We start from the raw sequence: 18,188 nt of genomic DNA, 5'->3' as shown, positions 1-18,188 counted from the left end.
TAAGACAGCAAGCTGTCAAAAAGGCTAATGGGGATGTCAGTAACTCTCACATAGTTTACTGGGAGGACAACCTCTTGTACACTGAAGCAAGGGATCCTTAACCTGGAACTGCCAGGAGATTAGTGATTCCTCAGGAGTACAGAAAGTTCCTCCTAACTCTAGCCCACGACATTCCCCTAGCTGGACATCTGGGACAAATGAAAACTTGGGACAGGCTTGTTCCCTTGTTTCATTGGCCTAGAATGTCTGAGGACACAAAGGAATTTTGTAAGTCCTGTGAAACCTGTCAAGCCAGTGGCAAGACAGGTGGCACCCCAAAGGCACCCCTTATTCCACTGCCTGTGGTTGGGGTTCCCTTTGAAAGGGTAGGGGTTGACATAGTGGGCCCCCTTGACCCTCCTACTGCTTCAGGCAATAGGTTTATCTTGGTGGTAGTGGACCATGCCACAAGATATCCTGAAGCAATTCCTTTAAGGACCACTACAGCACCTGCAGTGGCAAAGGCCCTCCTGGGAATATTTTCTAGGGTGGGCTTCCCAAAGGAAGTAGTATCAGACAGAGGAAGCAATTTCATGTCTGCTTACTTAAAGGCCATGTGGAAGGAGTGTGGTGTGACTTACAAGTTCACTACACCCTATCATCCACAAACAAATGGACTGGTGGAGAGATTTAACAAAACTCTCAAAGGCATGATTATGGGTCTCCCTGAAAAACTCTGCAGGAGATGGGATATCCTGTTACCATGCCTCCTTTTTGCCTACAGGGAGGTACCCCAGAAAGGAGTGGGCTTCAGCCCCTTTGAACTCCTCTTTGGACACCCTATTAGGGGTCCACTAACACTTGTCAAGGAGGGTTGGGAACAACCTTTAAAAGCTCCAAAGCAAAATATTGTGGATTATGTACTTGGCCTCAGATCAAGGATGGCTGAGTACATGAAAAAGGCCAGTAAAAACCTTCAGGCCAGCCAAGAGCTCCAAAAGCAATGGCATGACCAGAAGGCTGTTTTGGTTCAGTACAAACCAGGGCAGAAAGTGTGGGTCTTGGAGCCTGTGGCCCCAAGAGCACTCCAAGATAAATGGAGTGGACCCCACACAATTGTTGAGAAAAAGGGTGAAGTCACCTACTTAGTTGACTTAGGCACTGCTAGGAGTCCCCTTAGGGTGCTCCATGTCAATCGCCTGAAACCCTACTATGACAGGGCTGATCTCACCCTGCTCATGGCAACTGATGAGGGACAGGAAGAAGACAGTGATCCTCTACCTGATCTCTTTTCTTCCACAGAACAAGATGCTCTAGTGGAAGGTGTAGTTTTGGCTGATTGTCTTACTGCTGAGCAGAAAGACCATTGCCTAAATCTCCTGGGTCAGTTTTCTGAACTCTTCTCTACTGTGCCAGGTACCACTTCTTGGTGTGAGCACACTATAGATACTGGAGACAGCTTGCCTGTCAAAAGTAAGATCTATAGGCAGCCTGACCATGTCAGAGACTGCATAAAGCAAGAGGTGCAGAAAATGTTAGAACTGGGAGTGGTTGAGCACTCTGAAAGTCCATGGGCTTCTCCTGTGGTACTTGTACCAAAACCTCATTCCAAAGATGGAAAGAAGGAAATGCGGTTTTGTGTAGATTACAGAGGTCTCAACCAGGTAACCAAAACTGATGCTCACCCTATACCCAGGGCAGATGAGCTCATAGATACACTGGCATCTGCCAAGTATCTAAGCACTTTTGATTTGACTGCAGGGCATTGGCAGATCAAATTATCAGAAGATGCTAAACCTAAAACTGCATTTTCAACCATTGGAGGCCATTACCAGTTCACAGTAATGCCTTTTGGATTGAAAAATGCACCTGCCACTTTTCAGAGGTTGGTGAACACAGTCCTGCAAGGGCTGGAAGCTTTTAGTGCAGCATATTTGGACGATATAGCTGTCTTTAGCTCCAGCTGGGATGATCACCTGGTCCACCTATGGAAAGTTTTAGAGGCCCTGCAAAAGGCAGGCCTCACTATCAAGGCTTCAAAGTGCCAGATAGGGCAGGGAAAGGTGGTTTATCTGGGACACCTTGTTGGTGGGGAACAGATTGCACCACTTCAGGGGAAAATCCAAACTATTATAGATTGGGTTCCCCCTACTACTCAGACTCAGGTGAGAGCCTTCCTAGGCCTCACTGGGTATTACTGGAGGTTCTTAATGACCTCACATCCAAAAAGATGCCTAAAAGGGTATTATGGACAGCAAACTGTCAGAAAGCTTTTGAGGAGCTGAAGCAGGCCATGTGCTCTGCACCTGTCCTGAAAAGCCCTTGTTACTCTAAATAATTCTATGTCCATACTGATGCATCTGAATTAGGAGTAGGGGCAGTCCTATCACAACTTAATTCTGAGGGCCAGGATCAACCTGTTGCTTTTATTAGTAGGAGGTTGACCCCTAGAGAAAAGCGTTGGTCTGCCATTGAGAGGGAGGCCTTTGCTGTGGTCTGGGCACTGAATAAGTTGAGGCCCTACCTGTTTGGCACTCACTTCATTGTTCAGATGGACCACAAACCTCTACTTTGGATAAAACAAATGAAAGGTGAAAATCCTAAATTGTTCAGGTGGTCCATATCCCTACAGGGAATGGACTATACAGTGGAACATAGACCTGGGAGTAGCCACTCCAATGCAGATGGACTCTCCAGATATTTCCACTTAGACAATGAAGACTCATCAGGTCATGGCTAGTCTTATTGTCCTTCGTTTGGGGGGGGTTGTGTAGGAAAGTACCATCTTGCCTGGCATGTTACCCCCATTTTTCACTGATTTTTCACTGTATATATGTTGTTTTAGTTGTATGTGTCACTGGGACCCTGCCAGCAAGGGCCCCAGTGCTCATAAGTGTGCCTGAATGTGTTACCTGTGTAGTGACTAACTGTCTCACTGAGGCTCTGCTAATCAGAACCTCAGTGGTTATGCTCTCTCATTTCTTTCAAATTGTCACTAACAGGCTAGTGACCAATTTTACCAATTTACATTGGCTTACTGGAACACCCTTATAATTCCCTAGTATATGGTACAGAGGTACCCAGGGTATTGGGGTTCCAGGAGATCCCTATGGGCTGCAGCATTTCTTTTGCCACCCATAGGGAGCTCTGACAATTCTTACACAGGCCTGCCACTGCAGCCTGAGTGAAATAACGTCCACGTTATTTCACAGCCATTTTACACTGCACTTAAGTAACTTATAAGTCACCTATATGTCTAACGTTTACCTGGTAAAGGTTAGGTGCAAAGTTACTTAGTGTGAGGGCACCCTGGCACTAGCCAAGGTGCCCCCACATTGTTCAGGGCCAATTCCCCGGACTTTGTGAGTGCGGGGACACCATTACACGTGTGCACTACATATAGGTCACGACCTATATGTAGCTTCACAATGGTAACTCCGAATATGGCCATGTAACATGTCTATGATCATGGAATTGCCCCCTCTATGCCATCCTGGCATAGTTGGCACAATCCCATGATCCCAGTGGTCTGTAGCACAGACCCTGGTACTGCCAAACTGCCTTTCCTGGGGTTTCACTGCAGCTGCTGCTGCTGCCAACTCCTCAGACAGGTTTCTGCCCTCCTGGGGTCCAGCCAGGCTTGGCCCAGGATGGCAGAACAAAGGACTTCCTCTGAGAGAGGGTGTTACACCCTCTCCCTTTGGAAAATGGTGTGAAGGCAGGGGAGGAGTAGCCTCCCCCAGCCTCTGGAAATGCTTTCATGGGCACACATGGTGCCCATTTCTGCATAAGCCAGTCTACACCGGTTCAGTGACCCCTTAGCCATGCTCTGGCGCGGAACTGGACAAAGGAAAGGGGAGTGACCACTCCCCTGACCTGTACCTCCCCTGAGAGGTGCCCAGAGCTTGTCACAACTCACGTGCTGCTTGCGCCTGGAATCTGCAGATCTCGTGGCGTGGATCTTGAGTGTTCGGCTTTGGCCCAAAAAGGGGCGACTCTTTCTGGTAGCCACGGTGCTGTAGGCAATGGAAACGCCAAGAACAGACCGTGACCTTCAGAAAATAGCGCCAGAGGGAAAAAAAACCTTCCAAAAAAGGGAAAAAAACCTCCAAACAGAATGACTTCTGAAAACAAGAACAAAAGAACAGGAATCAAAAAGAACTGAATTCAAATAGCACAGAATTGTCAAATTCCAGAACCAAAAGGCAAGGAAATCAGGAGCAAAGACACCATCTGAACAGAAAGTGTTGCAGCGCAAAGAAGAGAAGAAAACACCGCCCTTGAATACCAAAAAACAGGAAGTGACCCACAGGAAGAAAAAGGACACCATCTTAGATAGGGAAAAGTAGATAGAACAGAATAGAGTAGAAACCATAGAGAATAGGGAATGAGGAATGCTGGGAAGAAAAAGGTAACCTGGGAAGGGGGAAAAGACATAAAGGAAAGTGCAGCAAAAACCCAAGAAAGAAGAAAAAGAAGAAACAAGAACAGGTAAGAGGGGTCAGGAGACTCCAAAAATGCGGAGGGAGAGAGCAGTGCGAGGCCCCATGTAAGATCTGGGGCCTCGTAAAGTACAGGAAAGGCTCGGGGTGCGCCGTGTCTTAGAAATGCGATGCGCGGCCCGAGCCGAACGCCCGGCTTGTGCCGAACACTCGGCTCGTGCCGCACAGAGCTCCTCCAGTGTGCTCCAGACCTCTGCCATCTTGGAAATAGAGGTGCTGCTGGCACACTGGACTGCTCTGAGTGGCCAGTGCCATCAGGTGACGTCAGAGACTCCTTCTGATAGGCTCCTTCAGGTGTTGCTAGCCTATCCTCTCTCCTAGGTAGCCAAACCCTCTTTTCTGGCTATTTAGGGTCTCTGTCTCTTGGGATTCCTGAGATAACGAATGCAAGAGCTCATCCGAGTTCCTCTGCATCTCTCTCTTCACCTTCTGCCAAGGAATCGACTGCTGACCGCGCTGGAAGCCTGCAAAACTGCAACATAGTAGCGAAGACGACTACTGCAACTCTGTAACGCTGATCCTGCCGCCTTCTCGACTGTTTTCCTGGTGGTGCATGCTGTGGGGGTAGTCTGCCTCCTCTCTGCACTAGAAGCTCCGAAGAAATCTCCCGTGGGTCGACGGAATCGTCCCCCTGGAACCGCAGGCACCAAAGAACTGCATCACCGGTCCCCTGAGTCTCCTCTCAGCACGACGAGCGAGGTCCCTTGAATCCAGCAACTCTGTCCAAGTGACTACCACAGTCCAGTGACTCTTCAGTCCAAGTTTGGTGGAGGTAAGTCCTTGCCTCCCCACGCCAGACTGCATTGCTGGGAACGGCGACTTTTACAGCTACTCCGGCCTCCGTGCACTTCCAGCGGAAATCCTTTGTGCACAGTCCAGCCTGGGTCCACGGCACTCTAACCTGCATTGCACGACCTCCTAAGTTGTTCTCCGGCGACGTGGGACTCCTTTGTGCGACTTCGGGGGAGCACCGTTTCACGCATCCTTGTAGTGCCTGTTTCTGGCACTTCTGCAGGTGCTGCCTGCTGCTGAGAGGGCTCCTTGTCTTGCTCGACGCCTCCTCTGTCCCCTGACGCAATTGGCGACATCCTGGTCCCTCCAGGCCACAGCAGCATCCAAAAACATTTACTGCATGATTTGCAGCTAGCAAGGCTTGTTGGCAATCTTTCGGTGAGAAAACACTTCTGCACGACTCTCCACGGCGTGAGAAATCATTCCTCCGAAGGGGAAGTCTCTAGCCCTTGTCGTTCCTGCAGAAACCTAAGCTTCTACTGTCGAGTAGCAGCTTCTTTGCACCCACAGCTGGCATTTCCTGGGCATCTGCCCATCTCCGACTTGCTTGTGACTTTTGGACTTGGTCCCCTTGTTCCACAGGTACCCTCGACTGGAAATCCATCGTTGTTGCATTGCTGGTTTGTGTCTTTCCTGCAGAATTCCCCTATCACGACTTCTATGTCCTTTGGGGATCTTTAGTGCACTTTGCACTCACTTTTCAGGGTCTTGGGGTGGGCTATTTTTCTAACCCTTACTATTTTCTAATAGTCCCAGCGACCCTCTACAAGGTCACATAGGTTTGGGGTCCATTCGTGGTTCGCATTCCTCTTTTGGAGTATATGGTTTGTGTTGCCCCTATCCCTATGTGTCTCCATTGTATCCTATTGTAACTATACATTGTTTGCACTGTTTTCTAATACTATTACTGCATATTTTGGTATTGTGTACATATATCTTGTGTATATTTGCTATCCTCATACTGAGGGTACACTCTGAGATACTTTGGCATATTGTCATAAAAATAAAGTACCTTTATTTTTAGTATATCTGTGTATTGTGTTTTCTTATGATATTGTGCTTATGACACTAGTGGTACTGTAGGAGCTTCACTCGTCTCCTAGTTCAGCCTAAGCTGCTCTGCTAAGCTACCATTATCTATCAGCCTATGCTGCTAGACACCCTATACACTAATAAGGGATAACTGGGCCTGGTGCAAGGTGCAAGTACCCCTTGGTACTCACTACAAGCCAGTCCAGCCTCCTACATTGGTTGTGCAGCGGTGGGATAAGTGCTTTGAGACTACTTACCACTCTTGTCATTGTACTTTTCATAAGAGAAAAATATACAAAACAAGTTCAGTGTATGTACACCTAACCAAAAAGTTTTGCATTTCCTCTTTTCACTCTTTTCTAAGTGCTGAAAAGTACTTCTAAACTTTCTAAAAAGTTCTAAAAAGTTTAAAAAGGTTTTTTTCTGTCTTTCTAAAAGTTCTGAAAAACTTTTTCTCACTTTTTCTGTCACTTAAACTCTTTCTAAAATGTCTGGCACAAGCCAAAATGTTGATCTGTCCAAACTTGCATATGACCACCTTAGCTGGAAAGGAGCAAGGAGTCTCTGTGTAGAAAGAGGTTTGAGTGTAGGGAAGAATCCATCCTTGGAATTATTGCTTAACATGCTTAGAGAACAAGATAAGGCCAAAAGGGCCCCATCTGTTGAAAAAGTAGCTAATGGTTCCCAATCTGATCCAGGGACACCCCTAGGAAAAGATTCAGGAAAGAAACTTCAGATCCTGCCCATTACTAGACAGTCTAGCATAGTTGGTACTGATGTAGAGTCACACCATACAGATAGTGTTGTCTCACATCATAGCAAGAGCATTCATTCTCACCACAGTAGAAGTGATGTTTCTGTTAACCAAGCTGTTAGGGTGCCTTCTGTAAGGGACAGGTCTCCCTCTGTCCATTCTCACCATACTTCTGTTTCAAGACATGTCCCTCCCACCCACCCTGATGACAGATTGTTAGAAAGGGAGCTCAATAGATTGAGAGTGGAACAAACCAGACTGAAGCTCAAGAAGCAACAGCTGGATTTGGATAGACACACCTTAGAAGTAGAGAAGGAAAGACAGAAACTGGGTTTAGAAACCCATGGTGGCAGCAGCAGTATTCCCCATAGTCATCCTGCAAAAGAGCATGATTCCAGGAATCTGCACAAGATAGTTCCCCTTTATAAGGAGGGGGATGACATTAACAAGTGGTTTGCTGCACTTGAGAGGGCCTGTGCTGTACAGGATGTCCCTCAAAGGCAGTGGGCTGCTATCCTATGGCTATCATTTAGTGGAAAAGGTAGGGATAGGCTCCTTACTGTGAAAGAAAGTGAAGCCAATGATTACAAAGTTCTTAAGAATGCACTCCTGGATGGTTATGGCTTAACCACTGAACAATACAGGATAAAGTTTAGAGAGACCAAAAAGGAGTCTTCACAAGACTGGGTTGATTTCATTGACCATTCAGTGAAGGCCTTGGAGGGGTGGTTACATGGAAGTAAAGTTACTGATTATGACAGCCTGTATAACTTGATCCTGAGAGAGCATATTCTTAATAATTGTGTGTCCGATTTGTTGCACCAGTACCTGGTGGACTCTGATCTGACCTCTCCCCAAGAATTGGGAAAGAAGGCAGACAAATGGGTCAGAACAAGGGTGAACAGAAAAGTTCATACAGGGGGTGACAAAGATGGCAACAAGAAGAAGGATGGTAAGTCTTCTGACAAGGGTGGGGACAAATCTAAAAATGAGTCTTCATCAGGCCCACAAAAACACTCTGGTGGGGTGGTGAGCCCAAATCCTCTTCTAATCAAAACAAGGAAAAGAAACCATGGTGCTATTTATGTAAAATAAAAGGCCATTGGACAACAGATCCCAGTTGTCCAAAGAAAAGCACCAAGCCTCCTACCACTACCACTACAACCCCTACTGCTACACCTAGTGTCCCTACTAATAGCAGTGGTGGTGGGAGCAAACCTACTAATAGCCAATCCAAGGGAGTAGCTGGGCTCACTTTTGGTAACTTAGTTGGGGTTGGTCTTGTTAGGGAGACCACAGAGGCTGTGTTAGTCTCTGAGGGGGCTATTGATCTAGCCACCTTAGTTGCTTGTCCCCTTAATATGGATAAGTACAAGCAGCTACCCCTAATAAATGGTGTTGAGGTTCAGGCCTACAGGGACACTGGTGCCAGTGTGACTATGGTCATAGAGAAACTGGTACACCCTGAACAACACCTACTTTGTCACCAGTACCAAGTAACCGATGCTCACAACAACACACTTAGCCACCCCATGGCTGTTGTAAATCTCAACTGAGGGAGGGGTTACTGGTCCAAAGAAAGTTGTGGTAGCCACAGATTTACCTGTAGACTGTCTACTAGGAAATTATTTGGAGACATCAGCTTGGTCAGATGTGGAGTTGGAGGCCCATGCAGAAATGCTGGGCATCCCAGGGCATATTTTTGCTTTAACCAGGGCTCAGGCCAAAAAGCAAAAAGGACAGGGAAACTTGGATCCTGGAACAATGGACCAAGTGCTCCCTAAAGCTAGGGCTAGTAGAAGTAAAGCACTTCCTACTATCCCTCCCTCTACAGTGGATTCTACTTCTGAGGAAGAAGAATTTCCACCCTGTGCAGAACCTACACCAGAGGAGCTGGAAGCAGACACTGCTGAGCTTTTGGGTGAAGGGGGGCCTGCCAGGGAGGAGCTGAGTGTGGCACAGCAAACCTGTCCCACACTAGAGGGTCTAAGACAGCAAGCTGTCAAAAAGGCTAATGGGGATGTCAGTAACTCTCACATAGTTTACTGGGAGGACAACCTCTTGTACACTGAGCAAGGGATCCTAAACCTGGAACTGCCAGGAGATTAGTGATTCCTCAGGAGTACAGAAAGTTCCTCCTAACTCTAGCCCACGACATTCCCCTAGCTGGACATCTGGGACAAATGAAAACTTGGGACAGGCTTGTTCCCTTGTTTCATTGGCCTAGAATGTCTGATGACACAAAGGAATTTTGTAAGTCCTGTGAAACCTGTCAAGCCAGTGGCAAGACAGGTGGCACCCCAAAGGCACCCCTTATTCCACTGCCTGTGGTTGGGGTTCCCTTTGAAAGGGTAGGGGTTGACATAGTGGGCCCCCTTGACCCTCCTACTGCTTCAGGCAATAGGTTTATCTTGGTGGTAGTGGACCATGCCACAAGATATCCTGAAGCAATTCCTTTAAGGACCACTACAGCACCTGCAGTGGCAAAGGCCCTCCTGGGAATATTTTCTAGGGTGGGCTTCCCAAAGGAAGTAGTATCAGACAGAGGAAGCAATTTCATGTCTGCTTACTTAAAGGCCATGTGGAAGGAGTGTGGTGTGACTTACAAGTTCACTACACCCTATCATCCACAAACAAATGGACTGGTGGAGAGATTTAACAAAACTCTCAAAGGCATGATTATGGGTCTCCCTGAAAAACTCTGCAGGAGATGGGATATCCTGTTACCATGCCTCCTTTTTGCCTACAGGGAGGTACCCCAGAAAGGAGTGGGCTTCAGCCCCTTTGAACTCCTCTTTGGACACCCTGTTAGGGGTCCACTAACACTTGTCAAGGAGGTTTGGGAACAACCTTTAAAAGCTCCAAAGCAAAATATTGTGGATTATGTACTTGGCCTCAGATCAAGGATGGCTGAGTACATGAAAAAGGCCAGTAAAAACCTTCAGGCCAGCCAAGAGCTCCAAAAGCAATGGCATGACCAGAAGGCTGTTTTGGTTCAGTACAAACCAGGGCAGAAAGTGTGGGTCTTGGAGCCTGTGGCCCCCAAGATCACTCCAAGATAAATGGAGTGGATCCCACACAATTGTTGAGAAAAAGGGTGAAGTCACCTACTTAGTTGACTTAGGCACTGCCAGGAGTCCCCTTAGGGTGCTCCATGTCAATCGCCTGAAACCCTACTATGACAGGGCTGATCTCACCCTGCTCATGGCAACTGATGAGGGACAGGAAGAAGACAGTGATCCTCTACCTGATCTCTTTTCTTCCACAGAACAAGATGCTCTAGTGGAAGGTGTAGTTTTGGCTGATTGTCTTACTGCTGAGCAGAAAGACCATTGCATAAATCTCCTGGGTCAGTTTTCTGAACTCTTCTCTACTGTGCCAGGTACCACTTCTTGGTGTGAGCACACTATAGATACTGGAGACAGCTTGCCTGTCAAAAGTAAGATCTATAGGCAGCCTGACCATGTCAGAGACTGCATAAAGCAAGAGGTGCAGAAAATGTTAGAACTGGGAGTGGTTGAGCACTCTGAAAGTCCATGGGCTTCTCCTGTTGTACTTGTACCAAAACCTCATTCCAACGATGGAAAGAAGGAAATGCGGTTTTGTGTAGATTACAGAGGTCTCAACCAGGTAACCAAAACTGGCTTTTTCCTCTCATTATCAAAGCAAGAGAATAACTTTTCCATTCTTTGCTGCTCAGTGGATAAAGGATTTGCATACGAGTCGACCTAGAGGAAACTCCTTGTGGGAGGTACTTAAAAAAATCACTAGAGCAGCTTTGATTGCTTACTTACACATTATCAGAAACATTGGTTTCAATCCTGTGTGAGATCTCTACAGGATCTCGATCTCAGGTTGAAGAAGTCTTATTCCATAGGCATTAATGAATACAAATAGTATAAAAGACCTTAGCAATTGGAGCACGACAAGCAGTCTGACAGGATGCTGGGGAAAGATACTAATGGCCGGGATTCAAATTTCAGGTCTCCAGGCATACAAGGAGATCATTGCACGACTTTGCACTTATTATGCTGAACTAACAGATCAACATTTGGTTTTGAAACTTACATTCAGAAATCAAATATAATTTTCTTTTTCTAAGTCCTCATATCAGACAAGAGACGTAGAGTAAATAATGAGTTTCAAATTAACACCGTCCAGCTTGGGGTCACTTGGTTCTAAACAGGCTTTGTTCAACATTGCGCAGGAGTTTTCTCTGGTCGCTGCTGTACTCCTCTCATGTTGATTTCTGACTTTAAACCTTGAACTCCCAATCTAATTTTTGTACCTTTTGAAAAGTGGATCCCAAATCTTGAGCCATTTATCTGACCCATTCAAACAATCCATCCTAGCAAACTGTTGTGTCATGTAAACCAATAAATAAATACCTGTCGGAGGATACTAACCACCCTCCTTATACAAATGTTTCTCTGTGCAATTAATATCAGAACAAATAGGAGTTGTGACTGTAACTTCCAAAGATGTTTTTTAGGCCCTTCATTTTCCAAGAAACCAAAGATTATCAGAGCAAGGCTTACCTTAATTTCTTTTTTTATCACTTCCTGCCAGAAGAGCGGGATTTTCAGATGCTGACAACATAGATGTACATCACCTTCTCTCTCCTTTCTACAATTTGTACAGCACCTCACATTTTGCTCTCCCAGCTTTGACAACTTCTTCAGTGACCAGTATGCCCTTTGTAGTGTGAGTAAATGGTCTCGCTTCAAACGTACAGATTTTACAACAGCCCAAAGTGTAGACATTGATACTTGCCATAAGTCTATTAGCTCCATCGATGGCATGTCCACTCCCCAAAAGTCTTCTGGCAGAGTAAGATGTCAGTTTTCACTTTGGACTAGAATGCATTACCATTTGGATCCCTCCTTTTTCTGAGGGGGGCAGTATTTTGTAGTTTCTCCTACCATTCTGCTTTACCTTCCCCCCCAAAGTCCTGCATCTGTGCCCAAGACATTTAATGAGAAAATTTGAATTTGGAAAACTTATAGTTAGAGAGTTGAAGTAATGTTTCCCATGGTCTCAGTGTGCCCCACTGCATCAAATATCCCCATCTAGTTATGCCAGCATCCATTAGGAGCCTTGCCAGTGTGTCCTGTAAGGATTGTGGTAATCCTGGTGAGTCACATACTGCGGCCAGATCACTGTAGTATGGAATTCCTATACTCCACCTGACTTGATACCAAACCTTGCACGCTGCCTGCAAAGTCTTCAGTCTGATTTTCTTAAAATATTTGGGGTGGCCAACAAAAAAAAAAAAAATCACCTTATCCCTGTAAGTTTTTTGTTAGAGCTTGACAGAAGGGGAAAGACTGTCAAAAGCCTCTTGTTAACAGAATTCTTATATTTTTTAATTGAAATACCGAATAGTATATTTGATTCCCTTATATGCATTTAAGTGGTAATTTCTGATCTGAGAGGAACAGGCTTGTCAAATTTGATGTGGTTGGAATGGTAGTAAGAAATCCTACTTACTAGTGAAGTTGGATTTTAAATTACTATTTCAGAAATGCCACTTCATAAAAGTAGGCATTTCCCTACATGTACTGCCACCTGTGCCTTACAGCCTGTCTCCAATCCACGTCTGGTCTGTGCTGGTTGAGATCTGTGCTTTGGCATTCCATCCAGACAACCATAAACACAGGACACTCAGCTGCATCTGCTTTCATCTACATACAGATGGGCTTCCTTGGGCAGGAAAGGCGGAGGGGCTCTCTTGTACACTTCAAAGGCCAGTGGCCTGCCTTCACACAAAGGACTGATAACCCCTTACAGGACTCCTGGCAGACAGGACTGGGTTGAAAGGAGAACTTGTGCACTTCAAAGCCACCCTTTAAAGTTTCCTCCACTTCAAATACACTTTGGGGTATATGTACAGGGTCTGTGACCACACCAAATCAAACATTTATGGACCTACAACTGGACTGTGTTAGAAGGAATTGCCTGGCTGCCCAAAGGACTCATCTGAACTGCTTTGCTGGACAGACAGCTGGCCTGCTTATAGCCCTGCTGCCTGCTGGCCCCTGACTCTGATGGAAGGACTCTGCTTTCTTGCTCAAGTGCTCTCCAAGAGCTTGGATTGACCTTGACTCCTATTCAGAGGTTTCAGGGCTATCAAAGACTTCACCAAAGAAAATAAAATCCAACGCATTGGAAAATCAACTCAATGCCTGCAAAATTTGATGCATCACCCTCTGGATTGACACAGTGCCTGCCTCGCAGCTGAAAAATCACTGCATCGCCTGCCAGATCGACTCTGCACCTGTTGCCTCTGCTTATTGCATTTTGGGTTTTCTATGCATCGTCCCTGGGCATCAAAATATCCCTGCATCGTAGTGAGGAACTGAGGCTGCGCTCTTGGAAACCGACGCAAAGACTTACAGCGTGGAAATAAATGATGCACCACTTTTGTAGTGTCTGAAAAATTGATGCATCCTTTTAAATTTTTTAGTGCATCTCCTCCTCTGAGGCCTCTCTGCATTGGTATTTGTGACGCATCCCAAGTACTGTATGTTAAAAGGATACTGCCACTGATTCTTCAGGATTGAGACTCATTTAAATATTTTAAAAGTGGTATCTTGACTTGTGCACATTGGATTTTTGTTGCTTTGATCTTAATTTATTCAGATAAATATTATCTATTTTCCTGAACTGGTGTGGAATACTTTTTGTGGTGTTTTCACTGTGGTACTATATGAGTTATTGCACAAATACTTTACACACTGCCTTCTAAGTTAAGTCTGCCTGCTCTGCGCCAAGCTACCGGAGGGTGAATACAGGATAATTTAGGTTGTGTTGTGACTTACCCTGACTATGATTGTGGTCCCTACTTGGACAGGGTTCATACCTCTGTCAACTAGAGATCCAATTTCTAACACTACCCCTCCCTTGAGTTTACCCTTGTGCAGCTTCCGCCAGGCAATTCTCACCCTTTTATGGTTCCAAATAAAACTACACAGTTCCTCTTGTAGCTTCCAAAACCATTCTGTCCTAAACTTTAAGGGTATTGTGTTGAAAATGAAAATAAACTTTTGGAGGATCATCATTTTGATTATACTAGTCCTGCCCAATATGGAGTGAGAGGTAAGCCCAATCATACAAAAGTTTATTGGTTTCAAGCAATAGCTTATCAAAGTTTGCTTATGCTATTTTGTCTAAATCCTTCACCACTTGAATGCCTAAGTACCTAATTTCTTCCTTTTCCAGGGGATTATCTGGTGAGTCATTCCTAGTCATCAGCTCCATTTTCTGTTGGTTTATTAAATAGAGGGAGACCCCCTACCCAAAATCATTTAACACACCTAGGATAACAGGGGAGAAGTTCTTAAAATCTTTTGAGTAAATTAATGTCATCCACATAAAGCACAACTTTTTCTTTTACTTCAAACATGGCATTGAAATGGGCTAATCATCTGTTTTTATCTAATCCTACTTGTTAAGGGATCCTTATAAACATAAAAGTGTAATGGGGACAGGGTACAACCTTGCCAGGGTTCTCTTCTTATCTGAAACTGCTTTGTTAAGTTACTGTTGACTAATATCCTTGCCAGCACATAGTCATGGTGTGCTAGTTTAGTGCTGTCTGTACTTGTGCATCAGTACAATTGGTAAGATCTTTTGAAACCCTTCTATTTTCAGCTTTAGTTTCCTCCTTTTTGTTTACTCTCCCTGCTTTTATTTCACATAGCTAAAAAGTCCCCCTTTAGATGTGCCTCATATAAGATATGGGTAGAACCTATATTCACTTCAAAGGATTCGATTGTGCCTTTTTGTAATTGTCAGAAGGCTAGGGGATCCCCTAATATGGTCCTGTCCAAAGACCACTTAGTTACAGTTGCACCCTTATATATTGTAAATTCTAGTTTCATGGCTGAATTTTCAGACAAATGTTCTGGCTGATGTATATGTTTATACTTTCAATGCTAGCTTTACATCTAACAAAAACAAGTCTATCCAGGAAGTGTGACCATATTTTTTGATATAGTAAGTAAAGTATTTTTTCTGACATGCTTTCTTCCTCCAAATGTCAATTAAGCCCAGGTCTTTTATTATGTGGTGGACACAGTCCCTCATCTTAGGGAAGTTGTTTAATGGCCTCATGGTGGAGTTATCCAAAATGAGATCTAGAAATGTATTAAAATCTCAACCTATCACTATATAGTTCTTGCTGTCCACTAAATATCTATAAAGTTCCTGAAGTGATTTTGGATCATTAATGTTTAGACTGTAGTATCCCACCAAAGAGCATGTCACTGATATCATCCATCTCCCTCCCATGTCAGACACATAGGTGGTCATTATGACATTGACGGCGAGTGATAAAGTGGTGGTAATACCGCCAATAGGCTGGTGGTAAATACATCCAAATTATGACCATGGCGGTGATACCTCCCATAGACAGCCAATGTACCACACCAACCGCCCGGACGTTAACACCACTAATCACAGCGGTATCCATCAACAGCCAGGCGGAAGACAAGGTACCGCCCACCATATTATGACATAGCCAACTGCCAGGATTTCCGGGGTGGTACCAACGCCATCAAAAGCCTGGCGGAAGCAGAACACAGAAAACAAAAGACTCACTGACAGGTACACAGAGGACTCCGCCACAGCCATGGAACCGGAACTTCAAGTCTTCCCAATGCTATTCTACGCCATGGCCCTCCTGGAACACCAATGCCAACGAAGACGACAACGGTGAGTACAGCCACCTAGCACACAAGGGAGGCAGGGAGGACAGGGAGAGTGACACACACACGCACCACACACACCATTCACACACACACACCATACACAGAACCAGCTACAGAGTTAAACCAATGTCACAGGACACACATTAAAATGAAACAAGGACAACTATGAGAATCAGCAAACACTGTAATTTGATGCCAACAGCCACCACTTTGTCCATTCGATTCCAAATGCAGGCGACAATGTTCAGAATGGGCCAATGGCCAGTCCAAAGTACAAAAGGGCCACATAGCCACAGGGAACAGTCCAAGGCGCAACTTGACTCCTGACAACTTCCAGAATTCATGGGTCAAGGCCATCATGTTGGAAATGGGCAGACACCTCAGGGGGAAGTGGGGAGGTGTGGGAGGGCTCCTCAGCTCAAATCAAATCAAATCAAATCATTAACATTTATAAAGCGCGCTACTCACCCGTGCGGGTCTCAAGGCGCTAGGGGAAAAAGGGGGGGGTTATCGCTGTTCGAACAGCCAGGTCTTTAGGAGTCTCCGGAAAGTGGAGTGGTCCTGGGTGGTCCTAAGGCTGGTGGGGAGGGAGTTCCAGGTCTTGGCCGCCAGGAAGGAGAAAGATCTCCCACCCGCCGTGGAGCGGCGGATGCGAGGGACAGCAGCGAGTGCGAGGCCAGAGGAGCGGAGGAGGCGGGTGGGGACGTAGAAGCTGAGGCGTCTGTTAAGGTATTCCGGTCCCTTGTCGTAGAGGACTTTGTGAGCGTGGGTGAGAAGTCGGAAGGTGATCCTTTTGCTGACAGGGAGCCAATGCAGGTGTCTCAGGTGTGCGGAGATGTGGCTGCTGCGGGGTATGTCGAGGATGAGGCGGGCCGAGGCGTTTTGAATGCGTTGCAGGCGATTTTGGAGTTTGGCTGTGGTCCCGGCGTAGAGGGTGTTGCCGTAGTCCAGGCGGCTCGTGACGAGGGCGTGGGTCACGGTTTTTCTGGTGTCGGCGGGGATCCAGCAGAAGATCTTGCGGAGCATGCGGAGGGTGAGGAAGCAGGCGGAGGACACGGCGTTGACTTGCTTGGTCATGTTGAGAAGAGGGTCCAAGATGAAGCCGAGGTTGCGGGCGTGGTCTGTGGGGGTCGGTGCGGTGCCGAGGGCCGTGGGCCACCAGGAGTCGTCCCAGGCGGACGGGGTGTTGCCGAGGATGAGGACTTCCGTTTTTTCAGAGTTCAGCTTTAGGCGGCTGAGCCTCATCCAATCTGCGACGTCCTTCATACCCTCTTGTAGGTTGGTCTTGGCGCTGGCGGGGTCCTTGGTGAGGGAGAGTATAAGTTGGGTGTCGTCGGCGTAGGAGGTGATGATGATGTCGTGCTTGTGTACGATGTTGGCGAGGGGGCTCATGTAGACATTGAAGAGTGTCGGGCTGAGTGATGAGCCTTGGGGTACGCCGCAGATGATCTCGGTGGGTTCTGAGCGAAACGGAGGGAGGTAAACTCTTTGGGAATGGTTTGAGAGGAAGGAGGCGATCCAGTCCAGGGCTTGGCCTTGGATCCCGGTGGAGCGGAGGCGGGTGATTAGGGTGCGGTGACAGACGGTGTCAAAGGCAGCCGAGAGGTCGAGCAGAATGAGGGCGACTGTTTCACCGTTGTCCATCAGGGTTCTGATGTCGTTAGTGACTGAGATGAGGGCGGTTTCAGTGCTGTGGTTGGTTCGGAATCCGGTTTGTGAGGGGTTGAGCAGGTTGTTGTCTTCCAGGAAGGTGGTCAGCTGTTTGTTGACGGTCTTCTCTGTTACTTTGGCTGGGAAAGGCAGAAGAGAGATGGGGTGGAAGTTTTTTAGGTTGCTCGGGTCAGCCGTAGGTTTCTTTAGTAGGGCGTTGACTTCGGCGTGTTTCCAGCATTCGGGGAAGGTAGCAGAAGAAAAAGAAGAGTTGATGACGGTCTGGAGGTGCGGGTCGATGATGTCGTCGGCTTTGTTAAAGATGAAGCGCGGGCAGGGGTCCGAAGGGGCGCCGGAGTGGATAGAGTTCATGATGGATTTGGTTTCTTCTGTGTTGATGTGGGACCAGTTGTTGAGGGTGATGGCCGTGGATGCCGGTTCGGTGTTGTATGGATGGGTCTGGTGTCCGAAGCTGTCGTGGAGGTCGCTAATCTTGCGATGGAAGAAAGTGGCGAGGGATTCGCACAGATCCTGTGAGGGCGTGACGGCGTTGGCGTTGGCGCTGGGGTTGGAGAACTCCTTGACGATGCTGAAGAGTTCTCTGCTGTTGTGTCTGTTTTTGTCCAGTCTGTCGGTGAAAAAGTTCCTTTTGGCAGCGCGGATCAGGTGGTGGTGTTCGCGGGTAGCGTTCTTGAGGGCGGTCATGTTGTCAGCGGTGCGGTCCTTGCGCCAGGCTTTCTCAAGGGCGCGACAAGTTTTCTTTGATTC

The sequence above is a fragment of the Pleurodeles waltl genome, chromosome 1_1 (assembly GCF_031143425.1).
Source record: "Pleurodeles waltl isolate 20211129_DDA chromosome 1_1, aPleWal1.hap1.20221129, whole genome shotgun sequence".
Lineage (NCBI taxonomy): Eukaryota > Metazoa > Chordata > Amphibia > Caudata > Salamandridae > Pleurodeles > Pleurodeles waltl.
This window is presented reverse-complemented; position numbering follows the sequence as displayed.